The sequence below is a fragment of the Tamandua tetradactyla genome, chromosome 6 (assembly GCF_023851605.1).
Source record: "Tamandua tetradactyla isolate mTamTet1 chromosome 6, mTamTet1.pri, whole genome shotgun sequence".
Classification (NCBI taxonomy): Eukaryota; Metazoa; Chordata; class Mammalia; order Pilosa; family Myrmecophagidae; genus Tamandua; species Tamandua tetradactyla.
In genome coordinates, this window is record NC_135332.1 from 164,272,576 (window position 1) to 164,286,950 (window position 14,375).

General features: G+C 39.6%; 1 pseudogene; it reads left to right on the plus strand.

Moving 5' to 3' along the window:
* Positions 1-11,140: 11,140 nt before the first annotated feature.
* Positions 11,141-12,492, plus strand: LOC143686474 (elongation factor 1-alpha 1 pseudogene; annotated as a pseudogene).
* Positions 12,493-14,375: the final 1,883 nt, after the last annotated feature.

Below are 14,375 nucleotides of genomic sequence, written 5' to 3' on the forward strand. Positions count from 1 at the left end.
CGTCGCGGGCGCGTCCAGGAAAGGTTTAAAAGTTTCTTCTGGGACCAGGACTCGCCGTTGCCCCGGAAACTCTCGTGCAGGAAAGTGGGCTCGTGCAGGAAAGTGGGCTCCTGCGGAAGCTGGCGCCGCAGGGCCCCATCGCGGAACCCGCCCCAGCCCCCTCCGTTGTCCCCGACCCTGCCACCCACCGTTCACCACCTCTCAGCTCCTTGTTTCCGGCCAGTTCCCCCATTTCCTCCCCATCAAAATATTCCCCTGTTCTGCCGGTGGCGGGCCCGTGATAGGCACTTTGCGTGCACACTTACTGGAACTCTGCACCACAGGCCTGTTAAACGGACCCTTCATCCGGTTTTGCAAATGAAGAAGCAGGCCCTTTACCCCCTGCTAGCAAAGCCAGGAGGTGGCAGAGATTCCAGTCCAGTCTGTTACAGCTCTAAATGCGTCCTCCGGGATTTCTGCACAGACAACCCTGCACTGGGAGTGCGGCTTTTGAAGAATCGGGCAAGTAATCTCATCTTTTTGGGCCTCCGGACCGTCGGGAGACAACGACTTGGAATAGATCCATCCATTCGCCGGTTCATTGTCTGTGCCGTGTGACAGGTTAGAGGCTAGGACAGGTGTCAAGAGGACACCTTTCAGGGTTTAGGAAGGCACTGCAGTCTTCTGGGGGAGACAGGCAAGTTCACAATTGCAGGATGAATAAGCTGCCCAGCAGACTTTCTCTGAAGATTGTTGTCCAATTGTCCAAACACATGTACCTGGATAAAATAGCAGCATAAAATGATGACCTGCTAGCTGCAGAGACGCTGGCCGCTCACTGGGAGTCTTGCTGTCCCTGAGACCTGAGGCTTTCAGGGTATCTGGCAGCCTGAGAGAGATTCCATTTATGTGATGATATGCTCCTACAACTTTACCTTAATCAGACTTTGGTTGAAGTAAGAGAATGGGAGTGGGAGTCAGATTAGAAAAAAAATGAGCAGGCATTTTCTTTCTTCCTTTTAATGTATATATATATAGTTGAGAAATCTTAGCACACATGCAGTCCATCCATAATATGCAATCAGCGGCTCACACGATTGTCACATAGTTGTATATTCAACACTATGATCATTTTTAGAACATGTCACTCCAGAAAAAGAAATGAAGAAAAAAAAAGGAACTCATACAGCCCATACCCCTTACCCCTTCTAAATCTACCCATTTTTCCCCCATACCGCTCTATTATTTATTTATTTGTTTTTTATTTACTCATCTGATCATAACCTGGTTAATAGTAGCATCAGACACAAGGTTTTCACAATCACACAGTCACATTGTAAAAGCTATATAGTTAATCATCTTCAAGAGACAAGGTCACTGGAATATAGTTCAACAGTTTCAGGTACTTCCCTCTAGCCATTCCAATATACCATAAACTAAAAAGGGATATCTCTGTAATGCATAAGAATAACCTCCAGGATAACCTCTCAATTCTGTTTGAAATCTCTCAGCCACTGAGACTTTATTTTGTCTCAATTCTGTCTTCTCTCTTTTGGTCAAGCCTTTCTCAATCCCGTGATGCTGGATCCCGGCTCATCCTGGGAGTCCTCGAATGTTGGAGGGAGCTTTATACCCCTGGGAGTCATGTCCCACATAGGGGGGTGGGCAATGAATTCACCTGCCATGTTGTTTTAGAGATGGCTTAGAGAGAGAAGCCACATCTGAGCCACAAAAGAGGTTCTCTGGGGGTGACTCTTAGGCGTAATTATAAGTAGCCTTAACTTCTCCTTTGCAGGAACAAGATTCATAGGGGTGAACCCCCAGATCTAGGGTTCAGCCCATTGAATTGGTGGTCCCCATTGCTTACAAAAACATCAGAATTCCCCAGATGGTGAAACCTAACATTTCTTCCTTTCTCCTCAGCCCTCCAAGGGGACTTTGCAAATACTTTCCTATTCTCTACCCAAATCATCCTGGGATAAATCGGGACATCACACTAATCTGTAAAAACCAACAAGATTTCATATCCCTTTCAAGATTCCATGTAATTATGGAGTTCAAATAAAGAGACCATCCAAGTTAAATTAGATAATGTGCTATCCAAAATATAAATTTTGCACCAAATAAATATCTCTTCCTTTGTTCTTACACAGAAGTTGAAGTTTGAAAATATGGACCATATCCCTGGACCAGATGGGTCCTGGAGTGCAGGGGGGCCAGACCTTCCAGAGTGTCAGCTGGTCCCATCCCCCTATCCCATGTTGTCCGCACCCCTTCCAGCATGGCCCAGATACCCCTGGGGAAAGGGAGAAGGATCGGGGTGATGAGGGAGTTGTATAAGAAAGGGTCAAGTTTGGCCTCTGGTGCCTTGGGGCAGCTAGAAATAAAGGCCTGGGATTATGGAGTTGTGGCCCATGACAGACTCTGAGATGTGTTCTAAGGCTGATTGTTGCGATGTACTTTGAAATTTGTTGCTTTTATGTATATATGCTATTTTAAAGAGAAGGAGGAGGATAACAGAAAAGATAGGATTTAACAAATGAGTATGACTGCTGAATCACTATATTGATATTTCTGTTGGTCTCCAGTGTCTTAGGGCAGCTAGAAGTAAAAATGAAAAATCGTGGAACTGTCACCCATACTAAGCTTTAAAATCTGTGCTATAACTACTTATTAAAATGTACTTGGAAATTTATTGCTTTTTTGTATTTATGTTATATTTCATAATTTAAAAAAATGTTAAAAAAATATATGGACCGTATCATCCTTACCCTGTATTCTGATTTAACTTAGCCCTACCCAGATCAGCTTCATTCATATCTCTAGTCGACGTCATGTCACTTTTTCAAGACAAGAAGAAAAGTCTTTTTACTTCTTTTTTTGAAACAGTTGCTGTATGGGGTAACGCTGACTTTCATAGCTTCAGTACTCTAACTCAGAGTCTCAGGTGTCACATAAATACCCGATGTTTCCAGGGAAACACCAGGTTATACACAAATAGTTCAGTATCTCAGAATTTAGAAATAACAGTTACAACTCCTGAATGTGTAGGACTGCTGTAAGAGCTTGCAATCTAGGACCCTTTACAATAGGCCCCAACCTGATAACCTGTCCTCTCAACTTCAGTTCTCCAAGTTTGTATATTATAGTCAGTCCGTATGAGTGAGGCATGGTAATTGTTGTCTTTTTGTTTCTGCCATTTCATGTAACATTCTATCCTTAAGGTTCGTTCACCTAGTTCACCTAGTTGCATGCTTCACAACAGCAGGCATTTTCTTCTAACTCCTAGGTGAAATTATTTGCCAATATAGAGTAGGGTATCTCCGGGTCTGGATAGTATCGTAGTTGGTGGTGGAGCAGTTGGTTCATATGACTACTTCCTCATTTGCATTTTTCTTTTTAAATACCTGAAGGAATATGGTGGAACAAAATGCTGACTATGAAGGTACTAGCCTGATGATGATAATTTATGATTAGGAAGTGAATCGTGTCCTTGTGGTTGTGTCGTAAAAGGATAATGATCCCTCCAACTTAGAAGTAGTGTATGTAAGGAGAAAGCTGGCATTCATATCAGACCAGCTTGGTTTGGAATCCCTATTCTACCCTCACTAGCTGCATGACTGAGGGCAATTGACTTAACGTAGCTGAGTCCAATTTCCGTATCTGTAAAAAGGAGTTAATAATGCCTACAATTGTAAAATGTATGTGAAGCACAGAGCATATTGTATTTAATAAATGAGAGCTAATTTTATTATTGTTGAGTCAATTATTAACTAATTTTATTGATAATGCCAAACTATTACTATTAATCCCCTACAGGGATCTGGATTCAGGTTCCTCTCTTAAAATAGAATGATTATAGTTTTTATTTATTCATTTAAAATCATAATAGATAAATTTTTTAAAAATAAAGTTTCTATATATTTTTCTTAGATGTTTGAAGCTTGCTCAATTATCTAGTGGCAAGGGGGAAGAAACTTGTTTAAGAGGTAACAGTTACAGCAAAACTAGGAAAGAGCCAGTCATGCTAAGATTGATACTGTTTTCATGGACACTTCGTACTTTAGATTATATTGCTCATATATTGTTTTTTTTTTTGGCATGGGCAGGCTCCAGGAATCGAACCCGGGTCTCTGGTATGGCAGGCAAGATCAAATATTGCTTTATAATGTGAAATAGAAATAAATTTAGTAAAATCATAGTTCATATTGTAGGATCACATATGAACATTTATTTTTCTTTTCACTTCCTTTTTATATAATGAAAAGCACAGTGATTTCCAGACACTCTGAAAACCGAAGCTGTTTCATAACCATGGCTTGGTTTGGGCCCTCATTTCATATTACAGGGCCTACTTATTGGTTTTCCTGCCTTTAGTTCCCCTTCTCAGTGCCCATCCATTTCCAAACCACAATCAGATTAATATTCTAACATTGAAGTTTTCTAATAGAGTCACCTTTTGTTCACAGATCATCAGCATCTCCCTCTTGTTTCAAACAAATCTCAGGCTCCTTCAGCTGGTTTCCAAGACTTCCTATGTGTCTTAGTTTGCCAGGCTGCATGATGAATACCACACAATGTGTTGGCCTAAATACTAGGAATTCATTGCTCCCAGTTTTTAGGCTAGACAAAGTCCAAAATCAGGATATCAGCAAGGCTTGCTTTCTCCTGAAAGGAGGAACATGTATTAAGACCTAGAATATGTGTTTGTTGGGGTTCACAATTTGACCTACCACACCCTGCCCTGTGTTCATCCTATTTTTCCAGATTCCACATCCCAAATATAGCATATATTCCAGCCTACCAGTGCTCCTGTACTTCCCTACCACTGGACTTTTGTTTAGTCTTTTTTTTTCTCAAACTTTAACCAACTTTCAACTATGTTTGCAAGTCTATATTCCATGTGTAATTTTTTACTTAATATTCTTCTTACTTTTTTTAACTTACATAAAGGTATTTTAAATATCTGAAAGCCTACCTACAATGTGAAAGCATCACTTAACATTCATAATGAAAACAAAATGGCTAAATTCTAACCAGCTATCTTTGCCTTCCAGAGCCTCTGATCTTGGAGTTTTCTTCTATTACTAAAATAAAAAGTCATCTTAAATACACCAGTGATACATGAGCTACACATGAGGACTGCTCATCTTTTCTATTCTCTCTGCCTGGAATACTTGCAACAATCCTTTAGTTGCTACAAGATCCCACCTCTAATATCTCAAGCCAGAACTACTCACTTCTGTGACTTGTTAGAGCTAATCTTGCTCACTCTTTTCATAGCATATGCAGTGGCTTGGAGCTGTTTCAAAGAACAGAAAAACATGTTCTTAAAGTTAATCCACTCCTGTCAGTGTGAACCCATTATAAGTAGGGCCTTTTGTTTTTTTAAATTTTTTTCATTGTATAGTATGACATATATACAAAGCAAAGAAATTAAAAAGCAATAGTTTTCAAAGCACTCTTCAACACGTAGTTACAGGACAGATCCCAGAGTTTGTCATGGGCTATCATACGATCCTCTCAGATTTTTTCGTTCTAGCTGCTCCAGAATATAGAAGGCTAGAGGGCTCAAATATTTTTTTTTCATCACAATAAACTTTTATTCCTTCGTTTTTTTGTGAAAAATAACATATATACAAAAAAAGCTCTAAATTTCAAAACGCAGCACCACAATTAGTTCTAGAACATATTTCAGAGTTTGACATGAGTTACAATTTCACGATTTTAGGTTTTTACTTCTAGCTGCTCTCAAATACTGGAGACTAAAAGACATATCAATTTAATGCTTCAGATTCATGTTCATTTGTTAAATCCTATCTTCTCTGTATAACTCCACCATCACCTTTGATCTTTCCATCCCTCTCTTTAGGGGTGTTTGGGCTATGCCCATTCTAAGTTTTTCATATTGGAAGGGTCTGTCACTAATATGGGGTAGGGAGATGGAACTATCTGATGTTCAGGAGAGGCTGGGCTAGGTTTCAGGACTTATCTGGACTGGGAACCTATCTGGAGTTTGTAGGTTTCTGTAAAGTTACTCTAGCGCATGGAACCCTTGTGGAATCTTCTATATTGCCCTAAGTGTTGTTTAGGATTGGCTGGCATGGTCCTGGTTGGGGGTTGGCAGTTTATGATAGGTAGCAAGGTCTACCTGATGCTTGCATAAGAGCAACCTCTAGAGTAGTGTAAGTAGGGTCTTTTGATGAGGTTACTTCAGTGGCCTTTTGATGAGGCTACTTCAGTTAAGACCCAATAAAAATGGGTCTTAATCCTAATACTACAGTTCTTTATAAATGAAATGAATACAGAGAGAGAGAAAGCCATGCAAGTAAGAAGCTGAAATCAATAAAAAGAAGGAGAGATCAGCAGACCTTGCCATGTGACAGAGGAGCCAAGGATCGCTGGCATTTGGTCTTTGGGAAGAAAGCATTGCCCTGATGATTCCTTGATTTGGACTTTTTCCTGGCATCAAACCCATGAACAATTAAATTCCCATTGTTCATCCCCACCCATTTCATGGTATTTGCTTTGAGCAGCCTAGAAGACTAGAACAGCGCATATTCACATTCACTCACTGTCTGAGTGTAATGGTCTCTTCTCTGTCCTGAGGTCTGCAGCCCCCTCCTGATGCTACAGTTCAATTTAATATAACTCTGGGCTTCCCTCTATTCCTTATTTACTTTGGCCCTGGGGAAGTAGAGTGACTTCTGCAACTGGCAAATGTCGGAAGAATAACAAGACACATGAGAGCTCAGCCCCACCTTGTCCTTGGAAAGGCATGCTCTCAGACCACATACATCACCTCTGCTCTTCCCTGTCATAAATACCACTTGTGGGTTTCTTCCATGGAGACAGACCCGCTGCAAGCCAGCATGTCCTGTGTGGGTAAATCTGTGAAATTCAGGAGTTCAAATAGTGGGTCCATTTGGCTCTCAGATCTCAAACCACGTGCTCCCTACTAACCTCTATGAAGAACAAAGAAATTGTTCTTGCCATAGTCATTACTCCTTAATTTCTCAAATTAGTTAAAAGACTGTATGAAGAAAATAGGTGCTATTTATTGAGGGTTCTTGGAGCCCCCAACACTGCATTTTAAAGTCCTACAAGTCAGTAGCTGTATCTTACCCATCTTTAAATAGGTGTCTTAATGATTAATAATGTACTCAATAAATGATTAATTAATAAATAATTGAAGGAAAGAACAAATGATCCAAGCTCTTAGGAACAAAGTGTGATCTAGGGAGAATCAACTGGTAAAGTTCTTGTCTTTTGAAAATGCTGAAAATGTAAGAAAAGATTCTTAGGCCAATTTTTCCTCTTTTTTTTTGCATGGGCAGGCACCAGGGGTCTCCGGCATGGCAGGTAAGAACTCTGCCTGCTGAACCACTGTGGCCTGTCCTCCTTAGGCCAATTTTTAATGTCAGGCAAAGTGTCCTTCCTCACACTAAAAACATAAAGGTGCTCAAAACTACCTTTAAGATGTTACTCAGAGCTTTGCTCTCATGTTGACTTTGGGGTCTAGTCAATTGAGGAGGACTTAAACCAGAGAAATGTTCTCAAGGACCTTTTGGTCCTTCAATCTTCCTTGAATGGAGTCCAAGACAAATTTACCTTAGCAGTGTCTTTTCTGCTGTTGAAGAAAGACTTGTTCCAAAGTCCTAGGTTACTGGGGAGCTGTTTATCCTAATGAGATTTATGAATGACCTAGTGTCTTTTAAAATACGTGAAAGTTATATATGCCGTTTACTTGGAAAAGTAATTAAGGAGTCCATCATATCTGAAAGCTGAAGTAGGTAAAGGTCCTCCACACAGTAGATAAAGGACTTAGTTTAACATTGAGATGATGTGTGTCTCACTCATGCTGTCAGGACTTCTGATTTGTTTGGAAAGAAAAATAAAAATGTTAGTGTAAACTCTACAAATTTTTTAATGATTGCTGAGAGAGACTGAGAGAAATTGAGAGAGAGTTGGTCAAAGCAAACACATCTACAGTCAGATTCAACATAATGGAATGTAGTTTGCAAGTCCTACTTACAACTCCTAGTTATAAAAAATTTAACCTGGAAACTGGTGAGGTCAGGCTAATGATGGGATTTATTTTTCATAAATTTTCTTCTTTTTATCAAAGTAAACTCATAAATAGAAAGCAACAAATAGTCCCTGTCCATATTCAGCATTTTCTTTATTTTTAAACTTATTTAAAATAACTTTGTTTATTTTTAAATTTTAGATATTATCTATTGACATTGAATTATAGCTGATGAGGTTTGAGTTCTCCTATACCACTGGCCCCCATGCCAACTTCTGCCACTATGCTTCTAGAAAAGTTTTATGACAATATTTGATCAACTCACTAGTGTTTATGTTATTTATGACTATGTAAATATTGTTCACAATTGAGTCATGTACTGTATTATAACTACATTTCTTTTCTTTAACTGCTTTTTATTTATTCTGGAGTTTATAGCTGTCTCACTTTTCCATTGGCTTCTTCAAGATCTGAGAAGTTTTCTTGTTTGATTTCCTTGGAAACATCCTTTTCCCCTCTGCCCTACGTTGTTTATTCTATGTTTCCAAAACTCCTATTAGTTGAACTTCCTGATGTTAACATGTAGTTTCAGTATAAGATATTTGATTTTAGAAAGATTCTTAGTTGGCAGCTTGGAGGATAGTTCAAAAAGAAATGGGACTTAAATCAGGTAGAGCAGATAGAAAGATATTTAAATAGGCAAGTCCAGAACTAGTAGGCAGTGACTTGAACTGATTCTGTGGCACCTGGTAAATAGGAGGAGGGATAAATAATAAATATTTACAAGGTAGAATGGGTGGACCTTGTTGAAACTGTAGAGAATGAGAGAGAGATGCTAAGAAAGACTACCAGATTTATGGCCTAGGCAACTGAGTAGTCTTTGTATCCTAAAACAAGATATAGAAAGACATTGGAAATCATTGGAGATTTGAAGGAAGGGTGCAATATAAGATTTAGATTTTATACAGTTTATTTATTAAAACTAATGGGTGAAGTTTTGATGAGGAACAGGTTAAAAAGTTAGTCTCAAAGTAGCTTCCTAAACATGACTAATTAATTACAAGGGGGAAAATAGTGACTTCACACTGATAAACTTAGAGGATATTTTCAATTAAGTGATCAAAGCTAATATCACCAATATGGAAAAAGTAACATGTACCTCTTGATATGACATACTAAGAAGGACACAGCATCTCTTCTGTGAATCTTATAAAAAATGTATAGCATGAATCTAAACATAAGGAAAATATCAAGCAATCCAAATTGAGGGACATTGTATGAAATAACTTGGCTATCCTCTTCCAAAATCTCAAGGTCATGAAAGACAAGAAAAACTAAGAACCTGTTCCAGATTAAAGAAAAGAGACATAATAACTAAATGTAATATTGTTTTGGCTTGCCAAAGCTGTCAGAATGCAATATATCAGAAATGGGTTGGCTTTTACAATGGAGATGTAGTAACTTACTAATTTAAACTTCTAAGGCCATGAAAATGTAAATTAAGGCATCAATTGGACGATACTTTCTCTGGAGAACGGCTGCGGGTGTCCGGAACACCTCTATCACATGGCAATGCTCGTGGCTGCCATCTGCTCATCCTTCTCTCCCACGTTTGTTGCCTTCAGCTTCTGACTCAGATCTTTTGAGAGCTTCTTCCCTAAACTCTCTCAGTTTCATCTCGCTGAACTCCCTAAGCTTTTTCTGTCTTTTATCTTCTCACAAAGAACTCCAGTAAAAGGATCAAGAGCCACCTTGAATGGGTTAGGTCACGTCTCAATTGAAATAACTTAATGAAAAGATCCCACCCACAGGACTGGATTAAAAGAACATGGCCTTTTCTGGGGTACATAACAGCTTCAAAACAGCACAAATATGTAATCCTGGAGTGAATCCTGTACTAGGAAAAAGTATTGCTTTAAAATATATATATACAATTATATTGTATATATATACAATTATAAAAATCTGCATATGGGCTGTTTTGGTTACCCCCGTCAATCATGAAAATACTCTGCAATGGGCTGGCTTAAACAGTAGAATTTGTGGCTCATGGTTTTGAGATTAGGAAAAAAGTCCACATCAAGTCATCATCAGGGTGATGTTTTCTTCCCAGACTGTAGCATTCTGGGGCTGGCTACTGGTGATCCTTGGTCCTGGGCTCCTCTGTCACATGACAGTGCACATGGTGACCTCTCCTGGCCTCTACCTTCTTTTCTGGATTTTGTCAACATTCGATATCTGGCTGCTCCCTCTGATGACTTTCTCTCTTTCTGAATTTCATTCTCCTTATAAAGCACTCCATTTACAGTATCAATACCCATCCTGGTTGAGGTTGGCCACAGTTTAACTGATGAGACCTCATCACAAAGTCCTACTTACAATAGGTTCACACCCCAGGAATGGATTAAGTTTAAGAACCTGTTTTTCTGCAGGACATATAGCTCCAAACTGCCACATGGACTGTGGATTAGGTAACAGTATTTTTTTAATCAATGTCAAAGTTCCAAATTCTGATTCTTGTACTTTGGTTATATAAGAGAATATCCTTATTCTTAGGAAAAACACACTGAATTATTTAAGGGTGATGAGGCATGATGTCTGCACTTATTCTGAAAAGATTCAAAAAAAGAATAAATATTGGATGGATAGATAGAAAAAAATGATAGAAAAAGTTGGGCAAAATGTTAAGAATTGGGGTGCCTAAGTAAAGTTTATAAAGGGCCAAACCCAGATTTGAGAGGTGGCTCTGGGCAATCAAGTATCCAAGCTGGTAGTTCCCACATGTCCACTTATTATAAGGTAGCTGTGGTTTTATCTTTAGACTAAAGCAGTATGGGAAATGGTCATCAAAAGGGAGAGAATACCCGTCGTTAGTAAATTCCAGGAAGGGTGCAAATCAATGACTCTTAAAAGACAAACTACCAGCAGAATTCCTTACGCAACATGGTCCTACTCCTTACCTCCCAATCTCTAAAGACAAGTCATAGTAAACAGAACAATTGGTGAACAGGGGTTCTCAAATACATAGCTGAAGAGAGACAACCATGAATCTCATTTGAGTATGACCAAAAGCATGAAAATTATACATAAAAAAATAATCAAGCTTTTTTGCAACAGGGTTGCCACCAGAACACAGGTGTTGTGAAAATCATCGCTATATCTTAAGCCAGAATGGGAAAGAAAAAGACTTATACCAACACTGTCACTATTGGACATGTAGATTCAGGCAAGTCTACCACTACTGGCCAAATGATCTACAAATGTCATGGAATCAACAAAAGAACCATTGAAAAGTTTGAGAAGGAGGCTGCTGAGATGGGAAAGAGGTCCTTCAAGTATGCCTGGGCCTTGGATATTCGGGACCAGCAAGTATTATGTGAGCATCATTAATGCCCAGGACACAGAGACTTTATTAAAAACATGATTACAGGCATATCTCAGGCTGACTGTGCTATCCTGATTTTTGCTGCTGGTGTTGGTGAATTTGAAGCTGTTATCTCCAAGATGGGCAGACTCGAGAGCATGCCTTTCTGGCTTACACACTGGGTGTGAAACAACTAATAGTTGGTGCTGAAAAAATGGATTCCACTGAGCCATGTTGTAGTCAGAAGAGATATGAGGAAATCATTAAGGAAGTCAGCACCTACGTTAAGAAAATTGGCTACAACCCTGACACAGTAGCATTTCTGCCAATTTCTGGTTGGAAAGGTGACAGTATGCTGGAGCCAAGTGCTAATATGCATTGGTTCAAGGGATAGAAAGTGACCTATAAGAATGGCAATGCCAGTGGAACTATGCTGCTTAAAGCTCTAGATTGCACCCTGCCACCTACTCACCCAACTGACAAGCCCTTGCATCTGCCTCTCCAAGAGGTCTACAAAACTGGTAGTATTGGTACTATGCATGTGGGCTGAGTGGAGATTGGAGTTCTCAAATCATGCATGGTTTGCTCCAGTCAATATTACAACTGAAGTCAAATCTGTTGAAATGCACCATAAAGCTTTGAGTTAAGATCTTCCTGGGGAAGTGTGGGATTCAATGTCACGAATGTGTCTGTAAAAGATGTTGGTCATGGCAATGTGGCTGGTGTCAGCAAAAATGTCTCACCATTGGAAGCAGCTGGCTTCTCTGCTCAGGTGAACCATCCAGGCGAAATCAGCGCTGGCTCTGCACCTGTGCTGGATTGTCACACAGCTCACACTGCATGCAAGTTTGCCAAGCTGAAGGAGAAGATTGATCAAAGTTCTGGTAAGAAGCTGGAAGATGGCCCCAAATTCCTGAAATCTGGTGATGCTGCCATCGTTGATATGGCTCCTGGCAACCCCATGCATGTTGAGAGCTTCTCCGACCATCCTCCTCTGGGTCGTTTTGCTGTTTGTGATATGAGACAGACAGTTGCTGTGGGTGTCAAGGCATTGGACAAGAAGGCTCCTGGAGCTGGCCAGGTCGCCATGTCTGCCCAGAAAGCTCAGAAGGCTAAATGAGTATTACCCATAACACCTGCCACACCAGTCTTAATCAGTGGTGGAAGAATGGTCTCAGAACTGTTTTGTCTCAATTGGCCATTTAAGTTTAGTAGTAAAAAACTGGTTAGTGATAACAATGTATCATAAACCATTCCTACGGAAAGGAATATTTTATGGACTATTTTTTTTTCTTGTGGCAGTTTTAAGTTATTAGTTTCTTAAATAAGGACTTTTCAAATGACAACAGTGACTAAAAATCTGCCACAGAGTTTTTGTTTGTTTGTTTTTTGGCACAGGCAGGCTCCGGGAATCAAACCCAGGTCTCCAGCTCAGCAGGTGAGAATTCTTGCCACTGAGCCACCATTGCACCTCCCTGTCACAGAGTTTTGAGACCCATTAAAGTTTCATGAGGTAAAAAAAAAAAAAAAATCAAGTAGAAAAGCTAGAACCCAAAGAAACAGAAGTTATGGGTGGGTGGGGGGGAAACCCAGTATTTAAATAATTAATATTGTCAGTAACATGAGAGATTATCAATATCTAGAATCAACCAGAGACCTAAGATTATTTCCCTGTTCCCAAAATGTATATTTGGGATGGACATATTTAATAGTTGGCAACTCCTTACACTGGGTCTTTCCCCTGTAGAGTGAGAACTACCATAAGAGGGAAGGCCAAGTAGAAGCCTTCACTGAAACTGCCTCCATGCAGAAAGTAAAAATGGCATCACATGTCAGAGGCAATGACAGACAGTAATACCACCCTCAAAGACTTAATGGATGGAGGGGTGGTCGTCCCTGCCTTATACCCATGTAATCCCCTGGTTTGGCCCCTGCAGCTGCTGTGCTAAATGCAGTATTTTTCCTAGAGCAAATTAACACAGCCCCAGGTACATGATATGCAGCATTGGGTCTGATATGTTTTAACTCATCCTGCCATCTTTCCCCCCATTTTTGCGTACATATTTGTTGTATTTGTTGCTCCTTATTTTCTTTTATTGTCTTTCATTGGATTCTAGGGAGATTTTTTTCTTCTAGCAATTTGGAAGATATATATTCTATTCCTAGGCCTCATCTCCTGCTTTCCCTCTTCCTCTTAGCATTGCACACACTAGCTTTCTTTGAGAGCCTTCTCTCACCATTTGCCTCCTGCCATATGGAGACCTTTTGCCTGGCATTTTCTTCCCTTTCTTCTTTGCCTGGCTAGCACACATTCATTCTGTAGCTTAACATTGCCCAACAGAACTTTCTGAGATGTTGGAAATGTTCTGTGTGTACTGCCCAGTTCGAAAGCTACAAGCCACATGTGGCTTTTGAGTCCTTGAAATGTGCATAGTGTAAATGAGGAACTGAATTTTAATTTTATTTAAATTTAGTTATTTTAAATAGCCTTATGTGGCTACTGTATCAATAATCCCTTCTTTGAACTCTTTCTCTGACCTTCCTGATCAGGCAAAACCTCCCTAATATATGCTCTCGTAGGAACAGGTACCTCTCATTCCTATCTTTTATATGTTGCAATTTTATATTTATTTGTGTGATTGCTTAATTCTTTTTTTTTCTGAGTGTGTAAGATGATAAAGTTTATTAAGATATGATTTGGTTGCACCATTATATTGAGTGTTCGGCACCTAATATATATTTGCTGAGCAATTGAATGAATTAATGAATTGTAAGGGATTGAAATGGGAGAACAAAAGGGATTTCTCCTTTACCTTTACTGTATAAATTTTAACACCAAGAATCCACTCATGCATCAGACAGGTGTCATTAAATACATTAAAAGTATTTTTCCTCAGCATTGCAAAAACCCAAGTACAGAGGACTTCAAGTGTACATATAATATATCAGACATGAATAGAGAGAGAGAAAAAGAGAGAGGAGGGGAAGACGAGAAAAGGCAAG